This window comes from Phocoena sinus, chromosome 5 (genome assembly GCF_008692025.1).
Source record: "Phocoena sinus isolate mPhoSin1 chromosome 5, mPhoSin1.pri, whole genome shotgun sequence".
NCBI lineage: Eukaryota > Metazoa > Chordata > Mammalia > Artiodactyla > Phocoenidae > Phocoena > Phocoena sinus.
The window spans coordinates 88,451,027-88,475,748 of record NC_045767.1 but is presented as its reverse complement, the minus strand read 5'-3'; the positions used below and the strand labels follow the sequence as shown (position 1 = coordinate 88,475,748).

Below are 24,722 nucleotides of genomic sequence, written 5' to 3'. Positions count from 1 at the left end.
TGTATTGTTTAGCCTCCATGTGTTTGTATTTTTTACAGATCTTTTCCTGTAATTGATATCTAGTCTCATGGCGTTGTGGTCAGGAAAAGATACTTGATACAATTTCAGTTTTCTTAAATTTACCAAGGCTTGATTTGTGACCCAAGATATGATCTATCCTGGAGAATGTTCCATGAGCACTTGAGAAAAATGTGTATTCTGTTGTTTTTGGATGGACTGTCCTATAAATATCAATTAAGTCCATCTTGTTTAATGTATCATTTAAAGCTTGTGTTTCCTTATTTATTTTCATTTTGGATGATCTGTCCATGGGTGAAAGTGGGGTGTTAAAGTCCCCTACTATGAATGTGTTACTGTTGAATCTCCCCTTTTATGGCTTGTTAGTATTTGCCTTATGTATTGAGGTGCTCCTATGTTGGGTGCATAAATATTTACAATTGTTATATCTTCTTCTTGGATCGATCCCTTGATCATTATGTAGTGTCCTTCTTTGTCCCTTTTAATAGTCCTTATTTTAAAGTCTATTTTGTCTGATATGAGAATTGCTACTCCAGCTTTCTTTTGGTTTCCATTTGCATGGAATATCTTTTTCCATCCCCTTACTTTCAGTCTGTATGTGTCTCTAGGTCTGAAGTGGGTCTCTTGTAGACAGCATATATAAGGGTCTTGTTTTTGTATCCATTCAGCCAATCTGTGTCTTTTGGTGGGAGCATTTAGTCCATTTACATTTAAGGTAATTATCGATATGTATGTTCCTATTTCCATTTTATATATTGTTTTGGGTTCGCTACTATAGGTCAGTTTCCTTCTCTTGTGTTTCGTGTCTAGAGAAGTTCCTTTAGCATTTGTTGTAAAGCTGGTTTGGTGATGCTGAACTCTCTCAGCTTTTGCTTGTCTGTAAAGGTTTTAATTTCTCCATCAAATGTGAATGAGATCCTTGCTGGGTAGAGTAGTCTTGGTTGCAGGCTATTCTCCTTCATCACTTTCAGTATGTCCTGCCACTCCCTTCTGGCTTGTAGGGTTTCTGCTGAGAGGTCAGCTGTTAACCTTATGGGGATTCCCTTGTGTGTTATTTGTTGTTTTTCCCTTGCTGCTTTCAATATGCTTTCTTTGTATTTAATTTTTGACAGTTTGATTAGTATGTGTCTTGGCGTGTTTCTCCTTGTATTTATCCTGTATGGGACTCTCTGTGCTTCCTGGACTTGATTAACTATTTCCTTTCCCATATTAGGGAAGTTTTCAACTATAATCTCTTCAAATATTTTCTCAGTCCCTTTCTTCTTCTTCTGGAACCCCTATAATTCGAATGTTGGTGCGTTTCATGTTGTCCCAGAGGTCTCTGAGACTGTCCTCAGTTCTTTTCATTCTTTTTTCTTTATTCTGCTCTGCAGTAGTTATTTCCACTACTTTATCTTCCAGGTCACTTATCCGTTCTTCTGCCTCAGTTATTCTGCTATTGATCCTATCTAGAGTGGTTTTAATTTCATTTATTGCATTGTTCATCGTTGCTTGTTTCATCTTTAGTTCTTGTAGGTCCTTGTTAACTGTTTCTTGCATTTTGTCCATTCTACTTCCAAGATTTCGGATCATCCTTACTATCATTATTCTGAATTCTTTTTCAGGTAGATTGCCTATTTCCTCTTCATTTGTTAGGTCTGGTGGGTTTTTATCTTGCTCCTTCATCTGCTGTGTGTTTTTCTGTCTTCTCATTTTGCTTATCTTACTGTGTTTAGGGTCTCCTTTTTGCAGGCTGCACTTTCGTAGTTCCCGTTGTTTTTGATGTCTGTCTCTAGTGGCTAAGGTTGTTTCAGTGGGTTGTGTAGGCTTCCTGGTGGAGGGGACTAGTGCCTGTGTTGTGCTGGATGAGGCTGGATCTTGTCTGTCTAGTGGGCAGGTTCACGTCTGGTGGTGTGTTTTGGGGTGTCTGTGGCCTTATTATGATTTTAGGCAGCCTCTCTGCTAATGGGTGGGGTTGTGTTCCTGTTTTGCTAGTTGTTTGGCATAGGTTGTCCAGCACTGTGGCTTGCTGGTCGTTGAGTGAAGCTGGGTGCTGGTGTTAAGATGGAGGTCTCTGGGAGATTTCCACCGTTTAATATTATGTGGAGCTGGGAGGTCTCTTGTTGACCAGTGTCCTGAAGTTGGCTCTCCTACATCAGAGGCAGAGCCCTGACTTCTGGCTGGAGCACCAAGAGCCTTTCATCCACACGGCTCAGACTGTTAAAAGGCAAAGGTTCCTCCCATTAGGTTAAAAAATCCAACTATGAAATCCAACTATGCTCCACATATAGAAAACATATCTGTCTCCCAAGGCCCCAGTAAAGAGTCATAAGATGTATGGTAAATCCTTTTAATTTAATCAGTTTTCCTACCGAGTGTGCGTCACGGCGAGGTGACCGGCTGTCTGTTTTTGATTTTAATTTCCCTAAGCTATAGGACCATAAGTGGAAGTGCCATAGGCTGTGTTGCTTTGTTTCTTACGTGTTTCAGGAAACACCATACACTTCTCCAGGGTGGCTGTTGGCAGTTTACATCCTGCCTAACAGCATAACAAGGCTCCCTGTTCTCCATATCCTGTCCTACCTTTCTGGATTTTACACTTTTTCCAGATGGCCCTTCTGCCCGGGGGGCAGTGAGACTTCATTGTAGTGCAGATTTCCATTACAGGCTTGCTTGGTTGGCCAAAAAGGGCGTATGCGTTTTTTCCTGAATATATTCAGGAAAAAACCCATACGCCCTTTTTGGCCAAGTGCATCATTGTCGACGTTCTGCCTCTTTTCCTATGCTTTCAGGGCAATTCCAGTCTACTCCATGCAATAGTTTTCCTGAAATTCTGCCCCGCTTTCAAGTCCTCTTTGCAGGCTTACTTCAATATATTTCTGGAAGATAGTTGTCATTTACAACTCTGTAGGTTTGTGAATTACAGTGCCCCTGAGCTCCTTTCTTCAGCTAGCTTTCTTTTGAGCTGGCCACAAAACCACAGGATTGCTTCAGGCCCTAATTTTGTTCCGGCAGGCATGCTGAGCCTTTGGCTAATTCTTCTTCCTGGTGGGAAATGAGCGTTACATCTGCCCATGCAGACACCTACAGCTAGTCTCTCATTGGTTCTCGCTATTCCTGTTCATCTTGCGCAGAAATCGCAAACTGCGCCAAACAGGAGGTTAAAGGCACTGACTCTCCAAGTGGGAAGAGTGTTAGTAAAGCGTCTGGAATGGTGAACCCGAATACCAGGGGACAAAATCTGAGATGCATTTAAAAACGTTTCTCAATCACATGGTGGACCATACTCTGTGTTTCCCATGTATGTTTTAGCTGAAGGAAGATTCGCTTAAACCTGGAGAGTTGGGACCCATGGAATGGGTACCATACAGTATGACTTCAAACGGTCTGCATTTGCTCACCAATCCTCACCAATGCTATCAGCCCGAAGTGTCCAGCCCGATGTCTCACCAGCTCTGGGTGTCGATGTGGTAAATCCATGTTGCATCACAAGCCCTGAGTGAATTATTTAAGAATTGCTGTCTATTTCACTGTCATTTTGTTTTGTGTTTAAAATTTATTTTGGTAATGGGATTTATCGGATTTTCACTGCTGCGTTTTTGCCGCTGTACACATGCTTGATTCTCTTATGGAGACATATAAATCCATGCGTTTTAAGATTCTTACCAGTCAGGTATATTCCTAAGTTTTGAATATGTGGTGTTGAGTCCACTTCGTTGAGCAAGGAGTAGGTCTTGTCTATTACATATTTGGCTTATGGAATGTTATCTGTGCTAATTTCAGTCTCTGGTTTTATGCAGCACCCCATTCACCTTTCCCCATAAGCAAGCATAAGGTGGTTTTCTAAATTTTAGACCCTGTTCTGTTTTGTAATTCAGTTCATGTGTAGCCAAGTTTACATTCCGTGTATTAGTGATATATTACGATGTTCCATTTTCTGTGTGACTTATTTCACATACAGTCATTGTACCGGAATCCACTCGGTATGCCGCAATGTGCCTGATGACATAGATTTCATTGCTGAGTGATATTCCATTGTACGTACGTATCACAACTTCTCTATCCATTTTTCACTTTCTGGGATATTTATCTTTTACTGTAGATGAAGTTCTTGGAAACAGAGCCGTCCCAAACTTTGCTGTGGCTGTGTGTATTTGATTTTAATTTCTCAAGCTCTATAGGACCATAAGTGGAAATGCCATAGGCTGTGTTGCTTTGTTTCTTATGTGTTTCAGGAAATACCATACACTTCCTCAGATTGGCTGTTGGCAATTTACATCCCGCCCATCAGCATAACAAGGCTCCCTCTTCTCCATGGCCTGTCCTGCCTTTCTGGATTTTACACTTTTTTCAGATGTCCGTTTTTACCGGGGGGCAGTGAGACTTCATTGTAGTGCAGATTAATTTTACATGCTTGCTTGGTTGGCCAAAAACAGTGTATGCGTTTTCTCCTTAATATATTCAGGAAAAAATGCATACGCACTTTTTGGCCGAGTGCATCATTGTCGACGTTCTGCCTCTTTTCTTATGCTTTAAGTGCAATTCCAGTCTACCCCCTGAAATAGTTTTCCTGAAATTCTGCCCCGCTTTCAAGTCCTCTTTCCAGGCTTACTTCAATATATTTCTGGAAGATAGCTGTCATTTACAACTCTGTAGGTTTGTGAATTACAGTGCCCCTGAGCTCCTTTCTTCAACTCGCTACATTGTGAGCTGTCCGAAAAACCACAGGATTGCTTCAGGACCTAATCTGGTTCCCGCAGGCATGCTGAGCCTTTAGTTACTTCTTCTTCCTGGTGGGAAATGAGGGTTACATCTGCCCGTGCAGACGCCTACAGCTAGTCTCTCATTGGTTCTCCCAATTCCTGTTCATCTTGCACAGAAATTGCAAACTGTGCCAAACAGGAGGTTAAATGCATTGACTCGCCAAGTGGGGAGAGTGTTAGTAAAGCGTCTGGAATGGTGAACCCGAGGACCAGGATACGAAAACTGAGGTGCATTTCAAAACGTTTCTCAATCACATGGTGGACCATACTCTGTGTTTCCCATGTATGTTTTACCTGAAGGAAGATTCCCTTAAACCTGGAGACGTGGGACCCATGGAATGGGTACCATGCAGTATGACTTCAAAGGGTCTGCATTTGCTCACCAATCCTCACCAATGCTATCAGCCCGAAGTGTCCAGCCCTATGTCTCACCCAGCTCTGGGTGTAGATGTGGTAAATCCATGTTGCATCACAAGCCCTGAGTGAATTATTTAAGAATTGCTGTCTATTTCACAGTCATTTTGTTTTGTGTTTAAAATTTATTTTGGTAATGGGAATTATCGGATTCTCACTGCTGCGTTTTTGCGGCTGTACACATGCTTGATTCTCTTATGGAGACATATAAATCCATGGGTTTTAAGATTCTTACCAGTCAGGTATATTCCTAAGTGTTGAATATGTGGTGTTGAGTCCACTTCGTTGAGCAAGGAGTAGGTCTTGTCTATTACATATTTGGCTTTTGGAACGGTATCTGTGCTATCTGGTTTTATGCAGCACCCCAACTCACCTTTCCCCATAAGCAAGCATAAGTTGGTTTTCTTAATTTTAGACCCTGTTCTCTTTTGTAATTCAGTGCATGTGTAGCCAAGTTTACATTCCATGTATTAGTGATATCTTATGTGTTTTTCTTTTAGTATATTGTGACTTTTTATGATCATACTTAACTCCTCTGGAGTTGTTACAAATGGCAATATTTCATTCATTACCGGGCTGAGTAATATTCCACTCTACCTAAGTACCTCATCTCTATCCATTTTTTCCCTCCAGAGACATTTATGTTATATCCTAGTCGAGGATCTTTTAAACTTAGAGGCGGTAAACTTTGGCGTGCCTGTGTCCTCTCGATTTTTGTTTTCCCCAAGATATACGTCCATGAGTGCAAGTGCCCTGTGCTCTGTAGCTCATTTTATAGATGCTTTAGTAAACACAATACACTTCTCCAGAGTGACCGTTGGCAACATACATTTCCACTATAAGCCTCACAGGGCTCCCTTTTCTCCTTGCCCTGTCCTGCATTTCTGGTGTTTACATTTTATGAGGACGGCTCTTCTGACTGATGCGAAGTGATATCTTTTGTAGTATTGATTTCCAGTGCCCACCTGTTTGGTTGGCTAAAAATGTGTATGCCCTTTTCTTGAATATATACAGAGAAAGATGCATACACCCTTTTTGGCCAACTGCAATGTTGGCAATGATCAGCCCCTTTTCTTGTGCTTAATGGCGAGTCCTTTCTACCTCTTCCAATCCCTTTCCTGCCATTCTCTGTTGCTTACAAGTCCTTTTCTCTGACTTTCCTCAAGACATTTTTCAGTGATAGATATTTTGAGCTCTGCAGTTTCGTGAATTTTGTGCCCCTGAGTTCCATTTCTCCACTTGTGTTTATGGGAACTGGTCACAAAGCAGCGGGATTTCCTCAAGCCCTATTCTGTTCCCTTGGGCAACCCTAGCCTTTGGTTAATTCGTCTTCCTGATTGGAAATTAGAGTGACATGTGCCTGTCTGAACACCTAGGACTTGTTTCTCATTGTTCCTCCTCCTTCCGATTCATCCTCTGGACAAATTCCAAACTGTGCACAACAGGATGTTGACAGTGCTGACATCTCCAAGTGGGGAGACTGTTAGTAAAGACTCTGGAGGGGTGAACCCGAGCACCAGGAGATGAGGAGATGAGATTCCTTTTCCAAACTCTTCACGATCAGACGGTATACCATCCTCTGGGTGTGACAGGCACGTTTTAGCTGTAGGAAGGGTCCCATTCATGTGAGGAGAACACCAGGGCTTTTTCAAAATCAGTGTCTCTCCGCACCCCAAACTGGGGGATTTTTTAAGCTACGGCTACACATATGTTCATTAAGGGCCTTGGGAAGTAGGCAGAGTCCAAACTTTAGATGATTGAAGTCTTCAGCGTCAGAAGCACTCACCACCGGCTTCCCTTAGGTTCCATTTTAACTGTCATTGATAGATGATGTCAATAAAAATATCTATTCTTTTTCAGATTATTTCCCCTTATAGGTTATTGCAAAATATTGAGTGTAGTTCCCTGTGCTATACAGTAGTTCCTTGTTGATGATCGATTTTATACATAGCAGTGTGTATGTGTTAATCCCAAACTGTTAATTTATCCCTCCTCCCACCTTTCCCCTTTGGTAATAATAAATTATAAGATTTTATACTTCACAGAAATGGGGAAGCTGAAAGAGAGGTATCATTTTCAATGGAAAAGCATTTAAAACAAGATTGAATCTTTAAGCAAGATTATTAGATGTACATGCTTGGAAAGAAATCACTTCGTTTCTCTAATATTGACCTGACACATAAGACAAACCTTTTCACTGAACTTGCTTATAAGAAAGTGATGGAAATATCAAATGGAAGTGTTAGAAACATCTTATTTCTAACAGTGTATAACATCTTATACACTGTTCTATGTTAATTATAGTATGGCTCACACATCTGTTCATTGAAGTTACAATGTTCTCAATTTCTGTTACTGATCCTCCAGAGTGGGCCCCAACAAGTGTCCCCCTGCCCAGTGTCACTGGAGCCAACAGATTGAGACTGAGTTTGGTTCAGAAGCAAAGGAAACTTTATATTTTGATCAGAGAATGGAGAGGTGAGAGCATGTGCTACCCTGTGGGCTGTGGGCTGGGCTGCTGTGTAGAGATCCTGTCAGAGTCAGTGGGAGGGAAGCAGTGGAACTCTCGAGGGCCTGGTTGGCTGCAGCTCAGGCTCTATATCGCAGAGTCTGCACTGGGCCCCAGGAGCTGATGTGTCGACCCAGCCATTCTGCACTAGGAAATCTGGTCTGAAGTGCCGGGTGTGGAACCTCTGTATGCGGGACCCTAGGAGCACGTGAAATTAGACAAAGCACAAAGGATAAAAATGGTTAGACTTTATTTTATTGCCCAGATTCTATTTTTATCTCCCAGGAATTTTTAAGGGGCTTTGCCTGGGACAAACCTCTCTTCTGCCTTTTGTCCCCTTCCTCATTCTTGGAGCGCTGAGGGTGCAGACCCTTCTTCTGTAACTGTTGAGTGCTGAGTTAGGAGCCCTCACACCCATGGGCGAGGGTCAGAACTTCTCCCCAGCAGTCTCCAGGTGACATTGATTGTCCCCAGGTCTCCAGCCTCCATGCTTGTCCGCCTGAGCACCAGTATTGGAAGTCTTATAGATTCTAATGACCTTTAAGGGTCCAGGAAGGAGATATGCAGTGACGCTGTGAGGTCCAGTTTCACCCCGCCCCACATTTGTTGGGCCACCTTAGGCTGACCGTATCTGCCAACCTAGATGCTCTGACCAGTAGTCTGCGCTTTCTTCAATTAGGCCCCTGAATTAACGTAAAAACAGCACCAGGTGTCAGGACCCTGCCCGCTCAACTCCCAGACAGTCCAGGGTCAGTGGTGATGAAGGACCATGATGGCCACTGAGTCAACAGCCTTTTGAAGTAAACAGGAGTCCAGCCGGTCTTATTGGCCACCATCATCACGGTGTCTGTAGGCTTTTCTATGGTGACAGCATGATATACGGTTCCCCCGCCAAGATTATTAGCTCCCCTCTGGGTGCAGTAAGTCCTGCAAGCAGTAGTCTACTCTTTTGGGACACACTCTTGTTGTTTTATGAGAGAAACTCCAGGTCAATTGATGGTCACACGAGTTGTCATAGTGCCCCGTTGCTCCCGGTTATCTCTCTGGAGGTTGGAGTTGGAGGGCCTCCTCACTCGAGGTCAGTGTGCCCACGGAGCAAACCCTGCAACTTCAGGGCATGGTTGGGGGTTAGGATCACCACGTGGGGTCCTTTTCCCTTAGGAGGGAGGTGGCCTTTTGGGCTGCTGATTTCCAGGTTTTTAGATACCGCCAGTATCTTGGCCAGATGTGGCGGTGGGCCAAGCCCCTTGGTGACCGTAGTTTATCCTACCTGGATGGCATTCTTGCATTGTTCCATTTCAAGTGGTCCCAGTTTTTACACTAATACTCCAATGGCGATTCACCTTTCACCAGGAATGTAAAGGTCAAAGGGTTTAGCTAAATTAGGGAGTTCCAGGGCAAGGGTCTGAATTGACTGCTCTTTCCATTCTTGAAAGGCCACTTCTGGATTCTATTCAAAAGGATCATCATCTTTTCCTTTCAGTGTTTCATATAGAGGCCCAGCTAGTAGACTGTAGTTAGGGATCCAGAAGCAGCAAACCCTGGCCTCCCCAGGAACCCCTAAGCTGTCTTCTAGTTTCAGAAAGGGGTAAGGCTGTAAATTGTTTCTTCCCTTTCCTGGGATGGGCTTCTCCAATCTTCTGTGAGAATGAAGCCCAGGCAGGTCACTGTAGTCTGTGCTATCTGAGCTTCTTCTTGGACAACTTCTATCCTTTATTGGCTTGGTAGTTCAGAGACCTCCTTAGTACGGCTGATGATCAGAATGTCGTCTGCATATTGAAGGAGTGTTTCCTTTTCCAGAAGTAGAACTTTTAGGTCTTTAGCTGAGCTTTCCCCAAAGATGGTGTGGGAATTTTTGAACCCTTGGTGCAAGATGGCCCGGAAGTATTGTTTTAGTTGTATGTTGAGTCCTGCCACTCACAAGCCAAAATGTCTTGTGACTCTGGGACTAATGGAATACAGAAGAAGGCATCATTGAAGACTAATACAGAATACCAAGTCCTGGTGGTTGGTAAAATGACCAGCAGGGTGTAGGATTTAGGAACTACCGGAGGTATATCTTCGGTGGCTTCACTGACTGTCCTTACATCCTTTACCAGGACTCCAGCAGCCCATGGGGCTCTCGAGGTCAGGCCAATCGCAGGATATGCAGCTCACCGGAGCAGGTACCCCACTCCCACCCCAGCCCACGGGGCTCTCGTGGTCAGGCCCCTCCCAGGATACAGAGCTACCCTTGCAGGTACCGTGGCAGGGCTGGGCACACAGGAACCGTGCACATAGCCCTCATTGCAGAGCACTCCCAGCTCACCTGTCGCTCAGATCTGACACAGAGCACCTCAGAGCAGGACTTGAACTAACAAACAGCAGCTCCAACAGGTCTGTGACCCTGGGCATCACTCTGTGCGGCCTCCCTCCACCTGGTCTTCCAGAGACTTCCACTGCACCTGGGGCACCAGGCCTCTGTCTCCACCCACCACCCACCCATCCTCTCCCTGACTCCTGGGTTCCTCTTATTAGGAGAGGGTTTTCTTGAAGTTGTCTCCCACTCGCGGGCCAGATAATATGATTAGAAAACAAGCCAGAGCTGCAGCCCCTTGTCTATCCTGACTCTCAGGAGCCCACACCTGTTCCTTGGAGCTGGCCGATTCAGCAAGTTCCATTTTCTGCAACTGTGAGCCCCTGAGGGGTGATTATTGGCTGGCCTGGGAAACCTGACCGTGCCGGCCAGCCCTCCCCAGGTGTGCCTGGGTTCAGATCAATATAAATACCGCCCCAGGCAGCAAGAGCCCCTGCAGCTGTGCCTGACGCCATTTTCTTTGCCCTGTCAGCAGTCTCGGGGCTGGGCTTGTGGGAGGGAATGAGAGGCCACGGCTTTGTGGGTGGCCCAGTGTGAGTGGGGCTCTGCTGGACTTTCTGCAGCAGTTGCCAAGATGCCACCTGCTAAAGAAGAGGATGTGTCACCCGTAGCTGCCGCTGGAATTTCTCCCTGGGCAGAGGTGAGGAAGGAAGAATGCAGTGGGGGCCGGGACAGCAGGGGTATCTCAGGCAGGGAAATGGAAAGCTTCCAGAAGAGCACCCAGGGCCAGGACCATCCTGGCTGACCTGCAGGCACCAAGTCGGCTGGCATGCTGTCGCTCATGTGGTTCCATGGCCCTTCCTCTAGGCATTCAAGTCCTTGTACATATTCAGGTGTTTTACCTGGGAAGGTTGGGAACATTGCAGCAGCAGCTGGCCTGGGGCTCGGCCCATGTTTACTCACAGATGCCTCGGCACGGTCCCTCAGCTTTGCGATGAGGACGCTTGTTGCGTGGGGCCTGCTGGCTGAATGGGAGATGATTCCCCACCACTGACCAACTTCAGAATTGTTTACAACTGGAGCAAGTGCCCTGATATGATTTTCCTCTGTGTAACTGGTGGGTTCTGTTTTCCTTTTTCTTTTTTTCATTTTTGGTTCAAGGTAGATTTTATTCCTCTTTTCTGTATTTACAGATATATGCATGGAAATAATTTATTCATATAAATACATGTATGTGAAGGGCAGAATATTTTTTCTGTTTTACTTTTTTTAATTTTTAATTTTATTTTATTTTTTGTAGAGCAGGTTCTTATTGGTTATCTATTTTATACATATAAATGTATACATGCCAATCCCAATCTCTCAACTCCTCCCACCACCACCCCTGCAATAGCTTTCCCCCCTTGGTGTCCATGCGTTTGTTGTCTACATCTGTTGCTCTATTTCTGCCTTGCAAAACGGTTCATCTGTACAATTTTTTTACGTTCCACATATATGCATTAATATACAAGATTTGTTTTGTTTTTCTCTTTCTGACTTACTTCACTCTGTATGACAGTCTCTAGGTCCATCAACGTCTCTACAAATGACCCAATTTCATTCCTTTTTATGGCTTAGTAATATTCCATTTTATATATGTACCACATCTTTATGCATTCGTCTGTCTGTGGGCATTTAGGTTGCTTCCATTACCTGGATATTGTAAATAGTGATGCAATGAACATTGCGGTGAATGTCTCTTTTTGAATTATGGTTTTGTCTGGGTATATGCCCAGTAGTGGGATTGCTGTATCGTATGGTAATTCTATCGTTAGTTTTATAAGAAACTCCATAATGTTCTCCACAGTGACTGTATCAATTTACATTCCCAACAATAGTGGAAGAGGGTTCCTTATGTCCACACCCTCTCCAGCATTTGTTGTTTGTAGATTTTCTGATGATGCCCATTCTAACAGGTGTGAGCTGATACACCATGGGCGGGTCCATTTCGGTGAGCAAAGAGTAGGTCTTGTCTATTACATATTTGGCTTACGGAACGGTATGTGTACTAATTTCAATCTCTGGTTTTATATAGCACCCCAACTCAACTTTCCCCTTAAGCAAGCATAAGTGTTTATCTAAATGTGAGACTGTTTGGTTTTCTAATTCAGTTTATGTGTAGCTAAGTTTACACGTCCTCTATTAGTGATATCTTATGATTATTATCTTTCTCTGTGCAACATATATCTCTTAGAATCATCATACTTAAATCCACCCAATTTGCTGCTACAGGCCTGATGACATTGATTTCGTTGCTGAGTGATATTCCGATGTATGTAAGTAGCACAAATTCTTTATCCATTTTTTTCTTTCCGGGATATTTAATTTGTACTGGACTCGAGGTTCTTGTAAACACAGCAGCCTTAAATTTTGTGTTGGCTGTGTCTTGTTGATTTTAATATTCCTAAGCTATAGGGCCATAAGTGGAAGTGCCCTAGGCTCCGTAGCTTTGTTTTTTAGATGTTTCAGGATACACCATAAACATCTCCAGAGTGTCTGTTGGCAATTTACATCCCGCCCATCAGCATAACAAGGCTCCCTGTTCTCCATGGCCTGTCCTGCCTTTCTGGATTTTACACGTTTTTCAGATGGCCCTTTTGACGAATGGGAAATGAGACTTCATTTTAGTGCAGATTTCCATTGCTCGAGTGCTTGGTTGGCCAAAAAGGGCATATGCGTTTTTTCCTGAATATATTCAGGAAAAAAATGTATATGCACTTTTTGTCCAAGTGCATCACTGTCAAGGATCTACCGCATTTCATATGCTTTAAATGCAAATCCGATCTACCTCCTGAAATATGATTCCTGCAATTCTGCCTCGTTTTCAAGTCCTCTTCGCAGACTTACTTCAATATATTTTTGCCAATAGTTGTCATTTATAACTCTGCAGGTGTGTGAATTACAGTGCCCGTGATTTCCTTTCTTAACTCGCTTCCTTGTAAGCTGGTCACAAAACAGCAGGTTTCCTTCAGGCCATAATCAGGGTCCGGCATGGCACTCTGACCCTTTGGTTTATTCCTCTTCCTGGTGGGAAATTATAGTTAAATGTGCCCGTCCAGACATCTGCCTCACTCCCAGCCCCTTGGTGATGTGGGCCCTCTGGTGAGAGTCTGATCCTGGTTGGGTTCCTCACACTTCTGTGAGGTGGGCCCTCTTCTCTGAGGTCACTCCTGCCTGGCTGGCACACACCGCCTTGGTGACTTCGGCCCTCTGGTGGCAGTTGGAGCCTGATGGGAGCCTCCTCCCCTCTGTGATGAGGCACTCTGGCATCAGGACCTAACTGCTGGGTTCCCACATTTTCTGATATGTGCTAAGTGGTGCGAGGGCACTCCTGCCAGGTTCCCATTCACATGGGCATGTGGGCCTTCTGCTCTAAGGTCCCAACACCTGTGTTGTTCACAGTTTAATGATGTTGGCTCTCTGGTGTTAGTTCACTCAGGCCTAGATCCCATAGACTCTGTGCTCTGAGCCGCCTGCTGGTAGGTTCCAACTGCTGGATTTCCACCTTTTTTATTCTTTGGGCCCTCTGTTTTCAGGCTCCTCCTGCCTGCCTCACTCCCAGCCCCTTTTTGATGTAGGTCCTCTGGTTTGAGGCCACATGTGCCGGTTTCCTCACCTTTATTGATGTGGCCCCACTGGTGTGAGGACACTCCTGCCTGGTTCCCATCCCCTTGGTGATGTGGGCCCTCTGTTGAGAGTCTGATCCTGGCTGCATTCCTCACACTTCTGGGAGGTGGGACCTCTGCTGTGAGGTCACTCCTGCCTGGCTGGCACACGTCACCTTGGCGATGTGGGCCCTCAGTTGGGAGTTGGTGCCTGTTAGGAGTCTCCTCCCCTCGGTAATGAGGGCCCTCTGGCATCAAGCCCTAACTCATGGGCTTCCAGAAGTTTCTGATGTGCGCCCTGTAGTGCGAGTACACTCCTGCCAGTGTCCCATCCCCATGGGGATGTGGGCTTTCTGCTCTGAGGTCCCAATGGCTCGGTTGCTCACAGTTTCATGTTGAAGGCCCTCTGGTGTGAGTTCACTCCGGCCTGGATCCCAGAGACTCGCTGCTCCTGGGGCCTGATGGGAGGTTCCAACTGTGGGATTCCTCACCTTTTTTATTCAATGCGCGCCTGTTTTGAGGCTCCTCCTTCCTGCCTCACACCCAGCCCCTTGGTGATGTGTGCCCTTTGGTTTGAATCCTTGTGTGCTGGGTCCCTCACCTTTCGATAATGCGGCCCCACTGGTGTGAGGATACTCCTGCCTGGTTCCCATCCCCTTGGTGATGTGGGCCCTCCGGTGAGAGTCTGATCCTGCCTGGGTTCCTCACCATTCTGTGAGGTGGGCCTTCTGCTGTGACGTCAATCCCGCCTGGCTAGCTCGTGTTGCCTTGGTGACGTCAGGTCTCTGGTGGCATTTCGAGCCTGCTGGGAGCCTCCTCTCCTCAGTGATGAGGGTCCTCTGGCGTCAGGCTCTAACTGCTGGGCTCCGCACATTTTCTGATGTGTGCCCACTGGTGCGATGACACTCCTGCTTGGTTCCCTTCCCCATGGGGATGTGGGCCTTGTGCTCTGAGGTCACAACGGCTGGCTTGCTTACAGTATCATGATGAGGGCCCTCTGCTGTGAGTTCACTGTGGCCTGGATCCCATAGCCTCGGTGCTCTGGGTCGCATGCTGGGAAGCTCCAACTGCTGGATTCCTCACCTTTTTTATACAATGGGCCATGTGTTGTGAGTTTAATCCTGCCTGCCTCACTCTGGGACCCATTGTGATTTGGGTCCTATGGTTTGAGGCCACATATTCTGGGTACCTCAACTTTCGATGATGTGGCCCCACGGGTGTGAGGACACTCCTGTCTGGTTCCCATCCCCTTGGTGATGTGGGCCCTCTGCTGAGAGTCAGATCCTGGCTGGATTCCTCACACTTCTGGGAGGAAGGCCCTCTGCTGTGAGGTAACTCCTGCCTGGCTGGCACACCTCGCCTTGGCCACATGGGCCTTCTGGTTGCAGTTGGAGCATGCTGGGAGCCACCTCCCCTCGGTGATGAGGTTCCTCTCGCGTCAGGCCCTAACTGCTGGGCTCCCCACATTTTCTGATGTGTTCCCACTTCTGCAATGACACTCCTGCCAAGTTCCCATCCCCATGGGCTTTGGGCCTTCTACTGTGAAGTCCTAAAGGCTGCGTTGCTCACAGTTTCATGATGTGGGTCCTCTGCTGTGAGTTCACTAAGGCCTGGATCGCATAGACTGGGTGTTCTGGGCCGCCTGCTGGGAGGTTCCCGCCTGGATTCCTCAACTTTTTTATTCTGTGGGCCCTGAATTGTGAGGCTACTCTTGCCTGCCTCACTCCGAGCCCATTTGAGAGGCTGGTTCTCTGCTTTAGGCCACATTTGCTGGGTTCCTCACCTTTCTGTGACGTTGCCACCCTGGTGTGAGTACACTCCTGCCTGGTTCGGATCCCCTTGGTCATGTAGGCACTCTGGTGAAAGTCTTATTCTGGCTGGGCTCCTCACCCTTCTGTGAGGTAGGCCCTCTGCTGTGAGGTCACTCTTACCTGGCTGTCACACGTCACCTTGGCGACCTGGGCCCTCAGTTGGGAGTTGGTGCCTGCTTGGAATCTCCTCCCCTCGGTAATGAGGGCCCTCTGACATCAGGCCCTAACTCCTGGTCTCCCAAAATTCTGTGATGTGTGCCCTGTGGTGCGAGTACACTGCTGACAGGTTCCCAAACCCATGGGAATTTGGGCCTTCTGCTCTGAGGTCCTAACGGCTGGGTTGCTCACAGTTTCATGATGAGGGCCCTCTGTTGTGATTTCAGTCAGGACTGGATCCCATAGCCTCGCTGCTCCTGGCCGCCTGATGGGAGGTTCCAACTTCGGGATTCATCAACTTTTTTATTCTATGGTCCTGCTGTTTTGAGGCTCCTCCTGCCTGCCTCACTCCTAGCCCCTTTGTGATGTGTGTCCTCTGGTTGGAGGCCACGAGTGCTGGGTCCCTCATAATTTCGTGACGTGACCCCACTGGTGTGAGGACACTCCTGCCTGGTTCCCATTCCCTTGGTGATGTGGGCCCTCTGATGAGAGTCTGATCATCTTTGGGTTCCTCACACTTCTGTGAGGTTGGCCCTCTGCTCTGAGGTCACTCCTGCCTGGCTGGCACACCCCGCGTTGGTGACATCGGCCCTCTGGTAGCAGTTGGAGCCTGCTGGGAGCCACCTCCCCTCGGTGATGAGGGCCCTCTGGCATCAGGTCCTAACTCCTGGGCTCCCCACATTTTCTGAGGTGTGCCCAGTGGTGCGATAACACTCCTGCTTGTTTCCTTTCCCCATGGGGATGTGGGCCTTGTGCTCTGAGGTCACAACGGCTGGGATGCTTACAGTATCATGATGAGGGCCCTCTGCTGTGAGTTCACTGTGGCCTGGATCCCATAGCCATGGTGATCTGGGCTGCCTGCTGGGAAGCTCCAACTTCTGTATTCCTCACCTTTTTTATAAAATGGGCCATGTGTTGTGAGGTTAAACCTGCCTGCCTCACATGGAGACCCATGGTGATGTGGGTCCTCTGGTTTGAGGCCACATATTCTGGGTACCTCAACTTCGAATTTGTGGCCTCATGGGTGTGAGGACACTCCTGCCTGGTTCCCATCCCCTTGGTGATGTGGGCCCTCTGGTGAGAGTCTGATCCTGGCTGGGTACCTTACACTTCTGTGAGGTGGGCCCTCTTATGTGACGTCACTCCTGCCTGACTGCCTCATGTCACCTTGGCGATGTGGGGACTCTGTTGGCCCCTGGAGCATGCTGGGAGCATCCTACCCTCATTAATGAGGGCCCTGGATAAAACGCATATGCCCTTTTTGGCCAAGTGCATCATTGTTGACGTTCTGCCTCTTTTCCTATGCTTTAAGTGCAATTCCAGTCTACCCCCTGAAATTGTTTTCCTGAAATTCTGCCCCGCTTTCAAGTCCTCTTCGCAGGCTTACTTCAATATATTTTTGGATGATAGTTGTCATTTATAACTCTGCAGGTTTGTGAATTACAGTGCCCTTGAACTCCTTTCTTCAACTCACTATCTTGTGAGCTGAGCACAACACCGCAGAATTTCTTCAAGCCCTAATCCGGTTCCGGCAGGGCACGCTGAGCCTTTGATTAATTCCTCTTCCTGGTGGGAAATGAGCGTTACATTTTCCCATGCAGACACCTACAGCTAGTCTCTAATTGGTTCTCCCTATTCCTGTTCATCTTGCGCAGAAATTGCAAACTGTGCCAAAGAGGAGGTTAAAGGCACTGACTCTCCAAGTGGGGAGAGTGTTAGTAAAGCCTCTGGAATGGTGAACACGAATACCAGGGGACAAAAACTGAGATGCATTTAAAAACGTTTCCCAATCACACGGTGGACCATACTCTGTGTTTCCCATGCATGTTTTACCTGAAGGAAGAATCCCTTGAACCTGGAGAGTTGGGACTCTTGGAATGGGTACCATGCGGTATGACTTCAAATGGTCTGCATTTGCTCACCGAACCTCACCAATGCTATCAGCCAGAAGTGTCCAGCCTTATGTCTCACCCAACTCTGGTTGTAGATGTGGTAAATCCAGGTTGCATCACAAGCCCTCAGTGAATTATTTAAGAATTGCTCTCTATTTCACTGTCATTGTGTTTTCTTATTGAAATTTATTTTGACAATGGGTTTTATCAGATTTTCACTGCTGCGTTTATGCTGCTGTACACACGCTTGATTCTCTTATGGAGACATATAAATCCATGGGTTTTAAGATTCTTACTAGTCAAGTATATTCCTAAGCATTGAATATGGGGTGCTAAGTCCATTTCCTTGAGCAAAGATTAGGTCTTGTCTATAACATATTTGGCTTATGGAATGGTATCTGTGCTAATTTCAATCTCTGGCTTTATGCAGAACCGCAACTCACCTTTCCCCATTAGCAAGCACAAGTTGGTTTTTAAATTTGAGACCCTGTTCTCTATTGTAATTCAGTTCATGTGTAGTCAAGTTTATATCCCGTGTATTAGTGATATCTTATAATGTTTCTTTTTCTGTGTGACTTATTTCACGTAGAATCACCGTACCTGAATCCACTCACTATGCCGCTATGGCCTGATGACATAGATTTCATTGCTGAGTGATATTCCATTGTACGTACATACCACAACTTCTTTATCCATTTTTCGCATTCTGGGATATTTAACTTGTACCGTAGACGAGGTTCTTGTAAAAAGAGCCGTCCCAAACCTTAGGGTGGCTGTGTGTTTTTGATTTTAATTTCCCTAAGCTATAGGACCATAAGTTTAAGTGCCATAGGCTGTGTTGCTTCGTTTCCTACGTGTTTCAGGAAACAGCATACACTTCTCCAGAGTGGCTGTTGGCAATTTACATCCCGACCATCAGCATAACAAGGCTCCCTGTTCTCAATGGCCTGTCCTGCCTTTCTGGATATTACACTTTTTTCAGATGGCCCTTTTGACAGGGGGGCAGTGAGACTTCATTGAAATGCAGATTTCCTTTACAGGCTTGCTTGGTTGGCCAAAAAGGGCGTATGCGTTTTCTCCTGAATATATTCAGGAAAAAACGCATACGCCCTTTCTGGCCAAGTGCATCATTGTCGACGTTCTGCCTCTTTTCCTATGCTTTAAATGAAATTCCGCTTTACGCCCTGAAATCGTTTTCCTGAAATTCTACCCCGCTTTCAAGTCCTCTTCACAGACTTACTTCAATATATTTTTGGACGATAACTGTCATTTATCACTCTGCAGGTTTGTGAATTACAGTGCCCCTGAGCTCCTTTCTTCAACTCGCTTTCTTGCAGCTGGCTGCAAATCTGCAGTATTGCTTCAGGTGCTACTCTGGCTCTGGCACGGCATGTTGAGCCTTTGGTTAATTCCTCTTCCTGGTGTGAAATGAGCGTTACATTTGCCCGAGCAGACACCTACGGCTACTCTCTGATTGGTTCTCCCTATTAGTGTTCATCTTGCACAGAAATTTCGAACTCTGCCCAACAGGAGGTTAAAGGCACTCACTCTCCAAGTGGGGAGAGTGTTCGTCAATCATCTGGAATAGTTAACCCAAGTACCAGGGGATGAAAACTGAGATGCGTTTAAAAACATTTCCCAGTCATACTGTGGACCATACTCTGGGTTTCCCATGCATGTTTTAGATGAAGGAAGTATCCCTTGAACCTGGAGTGTTGGGACCCATGGAATGGGTACTATGCAGTATGACTACAAAGGGTCTGCATTTGCGCACCGAACCTCAGCAATGCTCTCAGCCCGAAGTGTCCAGCCTTATGTCTCACCCAGCTCTGGGTGTAGATGTGGTAAATCCAGGTTGCATGAAAAGCCCTGAGTGAATTATTTAAGGATTGCTCTCTACTGCACTGTCATTGTGTTTGTTTTTAAAATTTATTTTGATAATGAGATTTTTCGGATTTTCACTGCTGAGGTTATGCCGCTGTACACACGCTTGATTCTCTTACAGAGACATATAAATCCATGGGTTTTAAGAATTTTCCTAGTCAGGTATATTCCTAGGCATTGAATATGGGGTGTTGAGTCCATTTCGTTGAGCAAGGAATAGGTCTTCTCTATTACATATTTGGGTTATAGAACGGTATCTGTGCTAATTTCAATCTCTTGTTTTATGCAGCACCCCAACTCACCTTTCCCATTAAGCAAGCATAACTTGGTCTTCTTAATTTGAGACCCTCTTCTGTTTTGTAATTCAGTTCATGTATAGCCAAGTTTACATTCCCTGTATTAGTGACATCTTATGATGTTTCTCTTTCTGTTGACTTATATCACGTATTATCATCGTACCTGAATCCAGTCATTATGCCGCGACGGGCCTGATGACATAGATTTCTTTGCTGGGTGATATTCCATTTTACGTACGTACCGAAATTTCTTTATCCATTTTTCGCCTTTTGGCATATATGACTTGTAGCGTAGACGAGGTTCTTGGAAACAGAGCCGTCCGAAACTTTGGGGTGGATGTGTGTTTTTGATCTTAATTTCCCTAACCTATAGGACAATAAGTGGAAGTGCCATAGGCTCTGTTGCTTTGTTTTTTAGGTATTCAGGAAACACCATACACTTCTCCAGAGTGTCTGTTGGCAATTTACATCACACCCATCAGCATAACAAGGCTCCCTGTTCTCCATGCCCTGTCCTGCCTTTCTGGATTTTACTCTTTTTCAAGATGGCCCTTTTGAACGGGGGGGCAGTGAGACTTCATTGTAGTGCAGATTACCTTTACATGCTTGCTTGGTTGGCCATAAAGTGTGTATGTGTTTTTTCCTGAATATATTCAGGAAAAAACGCATACGCACTTTTGGGCCAAGTGCATCATTGTCGACGTTCTGCCACTATTCCTATGCTTTAAATACAATTCCAGTCTACCCCGTGAAATCAATTTCCTGCAATTCTACCCCAGTTTCAAGTCCTCTTCACAGCATTACTTCAATACATTTTTGGACGATAGCTGTCATTTATAACTCTGCATGTTTGTGAATTACAGTGCCCCTGAGCTCCTTTCTTCAACTCGCTTTCTTGTGAGGTGGCCGCAAAAAGGCAGGATTGCTTCAGGCCCTAATCTGGTTCCAGCAGGGCACACTGAACCTTTGGTTAATTCTTCTTCCTGGTGGGTAATGAGCGTTAAATTTGCCCGTGGAAACACCTACAGCTAGTCTCTCAGTGGTTCTCCCTATTGCTATTCATCTTGCTCAGAAATTGCAAACTGTGCCAAATAGGAGGTTAAAGGCAGTGACTCTCCAAGTGGAGAGAGTGTTAATAAAGCATCTGGAATGGTGAACCCGAGTACCAGGGGATGAAAACTGAGATGCATTTTAAATCGTTTCCCAGTCACACAGTGGACCATACTCTGGGTTTCCCATGCATGTTTTAGCTGAAGGAAGAATCCCTTGAACCTGGAGAGTTGGGACCCATGGAATGGGTATCATGCAGTATGACTTCAAAGGGTCTGTATTTGCTCACTGAAGCTCACCAATGCTATTAGCTGGAGGTGTCCAGCCTCATGTCTCTCCTAGCACTGGGTGTAGATTTGGTTAATCCAGGTTGCATCACAAGCCCTGAATGAATTATTTAAGAATTGCTCTCAGGCTTCCCTGGTGGCGCAGTGGTTGAGAGTCTGCCTGCCGATGCAGGGGACACGGGTTCATTCCCCAGTCTGGGAGAATCCCACATGCCGTGGAGCGGCTGGGCCCGTTGGCCGTGGCCGCTGGGCCTGCGTGTCCGGAGCCTGTGCTCCACAACGGGAGAGGCCACAACAGTGAGAGGCCCACATACAGCAAGAAAAAAAAAAAAAACTATTGCTCTCTATTTCACTGTCTTCGTGTTTTGTTTTAGAAATTTATTTTGAAAATGGCATTTATCGGATTTTCACTGCTGCCTTTAGGACGCTGTACACACCCTTGATTCTCTTACGGAGACATATAAATCCATGGGTTTTAACATTCTTAGTAGTCAGGTATATTTCTAGGCGTTGAATATGGGTTGTTGAGTCTATTTCATTGAGCAAGGAGTAAGACTTGTGTATTACATATTTGGCTTATGGAAAGGTATCTGTGCTAATTTCAATCTCTGGTTTTATGCAGCACCCCAACTCACCTTTCCCCTTAAGCAAGCATAAGTTTGTTTTCTAAATTTGAGACCCTGTTCTGTTTTGTAATTCAGTTCATGTGTAGCCAAGTTTACATTCCGTGTATTACTGATATCTTATGATGTTTCTTTTTCTGTGTGACTTATTTCACGTAGTATCATTGTACCTGAATCCACTCACTACGCCGCTACGGGCCTGATGACGTAGATTTCAATGCTGTGTGATATTCCATTGTACGTAAGTACCACAAGTTCTTTATCCATTTTTCGCTTTCTGGGATATTTAACTTGTACAGTAGAGGATGTTGTTGTAAACAGAGCCATCTGAATCTTTGGGGTGGCTGTGTCTTTTTGATTTTAATTTCCCTGAGCTATAGGACCATAAGTGGAAGTACCATAGGCTGTGTTGCTTTGTTTCTTATATGTTTCAGGAAACACCATACAGGTCTCCAGAATGGCTGTTGGCAATTTACGTCCCGCCCATCGGCATAACAAGGCTCCCTCTTCTTGGTGGTGTTTCCTGGCTTTGGAATTTTACACTTTTTATAGATGGCCCTTTTGATCTGGGGGGAGGAGTTTGACTTTATTGTAGTGCAGATTTCCTTTTCATGCTTGCTTATTTGGCCAAAAAGCACGTATGCGTTTTATCCTGAATATATTCAGGAAAAAAGCATACGCGCTTTTTTTTGCCAAGTGCATCATTGTCCTCATTCTGCCTGTTTTCCTATGTTTTAAATGCAACTCCAGTCTTCCTCCCAGATTGGTTTCCTGCAATTCTGCCTCACTTTCAAGTCCTCTTCGCAGCCTTACTTCAATATAATTTTGGACGATTGCTGTCACTTATAACTGTGCAGGTTTGTGAATTACAGTGCCCCTGAGCTCCTTTCTCCAACTCGCTTTCTTGTGAGCTGACCGCAAAACCGCAAGATAGCTTCAGACCCTAATCTGGTTCCGGCAGTGTATGCTGAGCATTTGGTTAATTCATCTTCCTGTTGGGAAATGAGACTTAAATTTGCCCTTCCAAACATCTACAGCTACTTTCTCATTGGTTCTCCCTATTCCTGTTCATCTTCCGCAGAAATTGCAAACTGGGCCAAACAGGAGGTTAAAGGCACCGACTCACCTAGTTGGGTGAGTGTTAGTAAAGCATCTGGAATGCCGAGCCCGAGTACAAGGGAATGAAATTTGAGATGCCTTTAAAAACGTTTCCAGATCACACAGTGGACCATATTCTGGGCTCCCCGTGCATTTTTTAGCTGAAAGAAGAATCCCTTTAACCTGGACAGTTGGGACTCATGGAATAGGTACCATGCAGTGTGACTTCAAAGGGTCTGCTTTTGCTCACCGAACCTCAACAAACCAATGAGCCCAAGTGTCCTGCCTTATGTCTCACCCAGCTCTAGGTGTAGATGTGCTGAATCCAGGTTGCATCACTAGCCCTGATTGAAATATTTAAGAATTGTTCTGTATTTCTCTGTTATTGCGGTTTTTCTTGAAATTTATATTGATAATGGGATTTAGATGATTTTCACTGCTGCGTTTATGCTGCTGTACACACGCTTGATTCTCTTATGGGGACATATAAATCCATAGGTTTTTAGATTCTTACTAGTCAGGTATATTCCTAGGTCTTGAATATGGGGTGTCAAGTCCATTTCGTTGAGCAAGGAGTAGGTCTATTCTATTACATATTTGTTTTAGGAACGGTATCTGTGCTAATTTCAGTCTCTGGTTTTATGCAGCAGCCCAACCCACCTTTCCCATTAAGCAAGCATAAGTAGGTTTTCTAAATTTGAGACCCTGTTCTGTTTTGTAATTCAGTTCATGTGTAGCCAAGATTAAGTTCCGTGTATTAGTGACATCTTATGATGTTTCTTTTTCTGTGTGACTTATTTCACTTAGAATCATCATACCTGAATCCACTCATTATGTTGCTTCGGACCTGAAGACATAGATTTCATTGCTGAGTGATATTCAGTTGTAGGTAAGTACCACTAATTCTTTATCCAGATTTCACTTTCTGGGATATTTAACTTGTATCATAGACGAGGTTCTTGTAAAAGGAGCCATCCCAAACTTTGGCATAGATGTGTCTTTTTGATTTCAATTTCCCTAAGGTAAAGAACCATAAGAGGAAGTGCTCTGGGTTGGGGTTAGGGTTAGGGTTTGGGGATGGGGACGGTTTAAGGTACAGGTTATATTACTACAACAATTTAGGGTGAGCATAGGTGTGAGGGTACGGATTAGTGTTAGTGTACGGATTAACATTAGGAGACAGGTTAAGGTAAGGCTTCAGGTAAGGTTTAGGGTTAGGGTTAATGGACAGGGACGGATTCGGGTAAAGGTTAGGGTACGAAAACGGTTTAGGGTGAGCATACGTGTTACGGTAATGGTTAGTGTCACCGTATGGGCTAGGAATACGGGACGGGTTAGGGTAAGTCTTCGCATAAGTGTTAGGGGTAGGGTTAGGGGAAGGGGATGGTTTAGGGTACATGTTAGGGTACGACAATGGTTTAGGGGAGCGTACGTGTTTGGGTATGGTTTAGTGTAAGTGAACTGGTTAGGAATAGGGGACGCGTTAGGGTTCAGCTTTGGGTAAGGGTTAGGTTTAGGGTAAGGCTCAAGGGACGGGTAAGGTTTAGGGTGAGCGTATGTATTAGGGATAGCGTATGGGTTAGGATTACCGGATGGGTTAGAGTAAGGCTTTGGGTAAGGGTTAGGGTTAGGGTTAAGGTTAGGGGATGGGGACAGTTTAGGGTACAATTTAGGGTACGACAACGGTATAGGGTGAGCGTAAGTGTTAGGGTACATGTTATTGTTAGTTTATGGGTTAGGATTAGGGGAAGGGTTAGTATAAGGTTTCGGGAAATGGTTTTGGGTTGGGGACAACGACGATTTATGGTACAGGTTAGGGTATGACAACGATTTAGGGTGAGCGTACGTGTTAGGTTATGGGTTAGTGTTAGCGTACGGGTTAGGATTAAGGGACGGGTTAGGGTAAGGCTTCACGTAAGGGTTAGGTTTAGGTTTAGGTTTAGGGTTATTGTTAGGGGACTGGGACAATTTAGGATACAGGTTAGGGAAAGACAAAGGTTTA

The 24,722-nt window shown here is 45.4% G+C and overlaps 1 long non-coding RNA gene across 1 annotated transcript; it reads left to right on the top strand.

Annotated features, from left to right (window-relative positions):
* Nucleotides 1-22,372: 22,372 nt before the first annotated feature.
* Nucleotides 22,373-23,609, top strand: LOC116754380. The gene is made up of 3 exons (XR_004350048.1): nt 22,373-22,479; nt 22,704-22,756; nt 23,528-23,609. It is a non-coding gene; the product is annotated as an uncharacterized LOC116754380 (long non-coding RNA).
* Nucleotides 23,610-24,722: the final 1,113 nt, after the last annotated feature.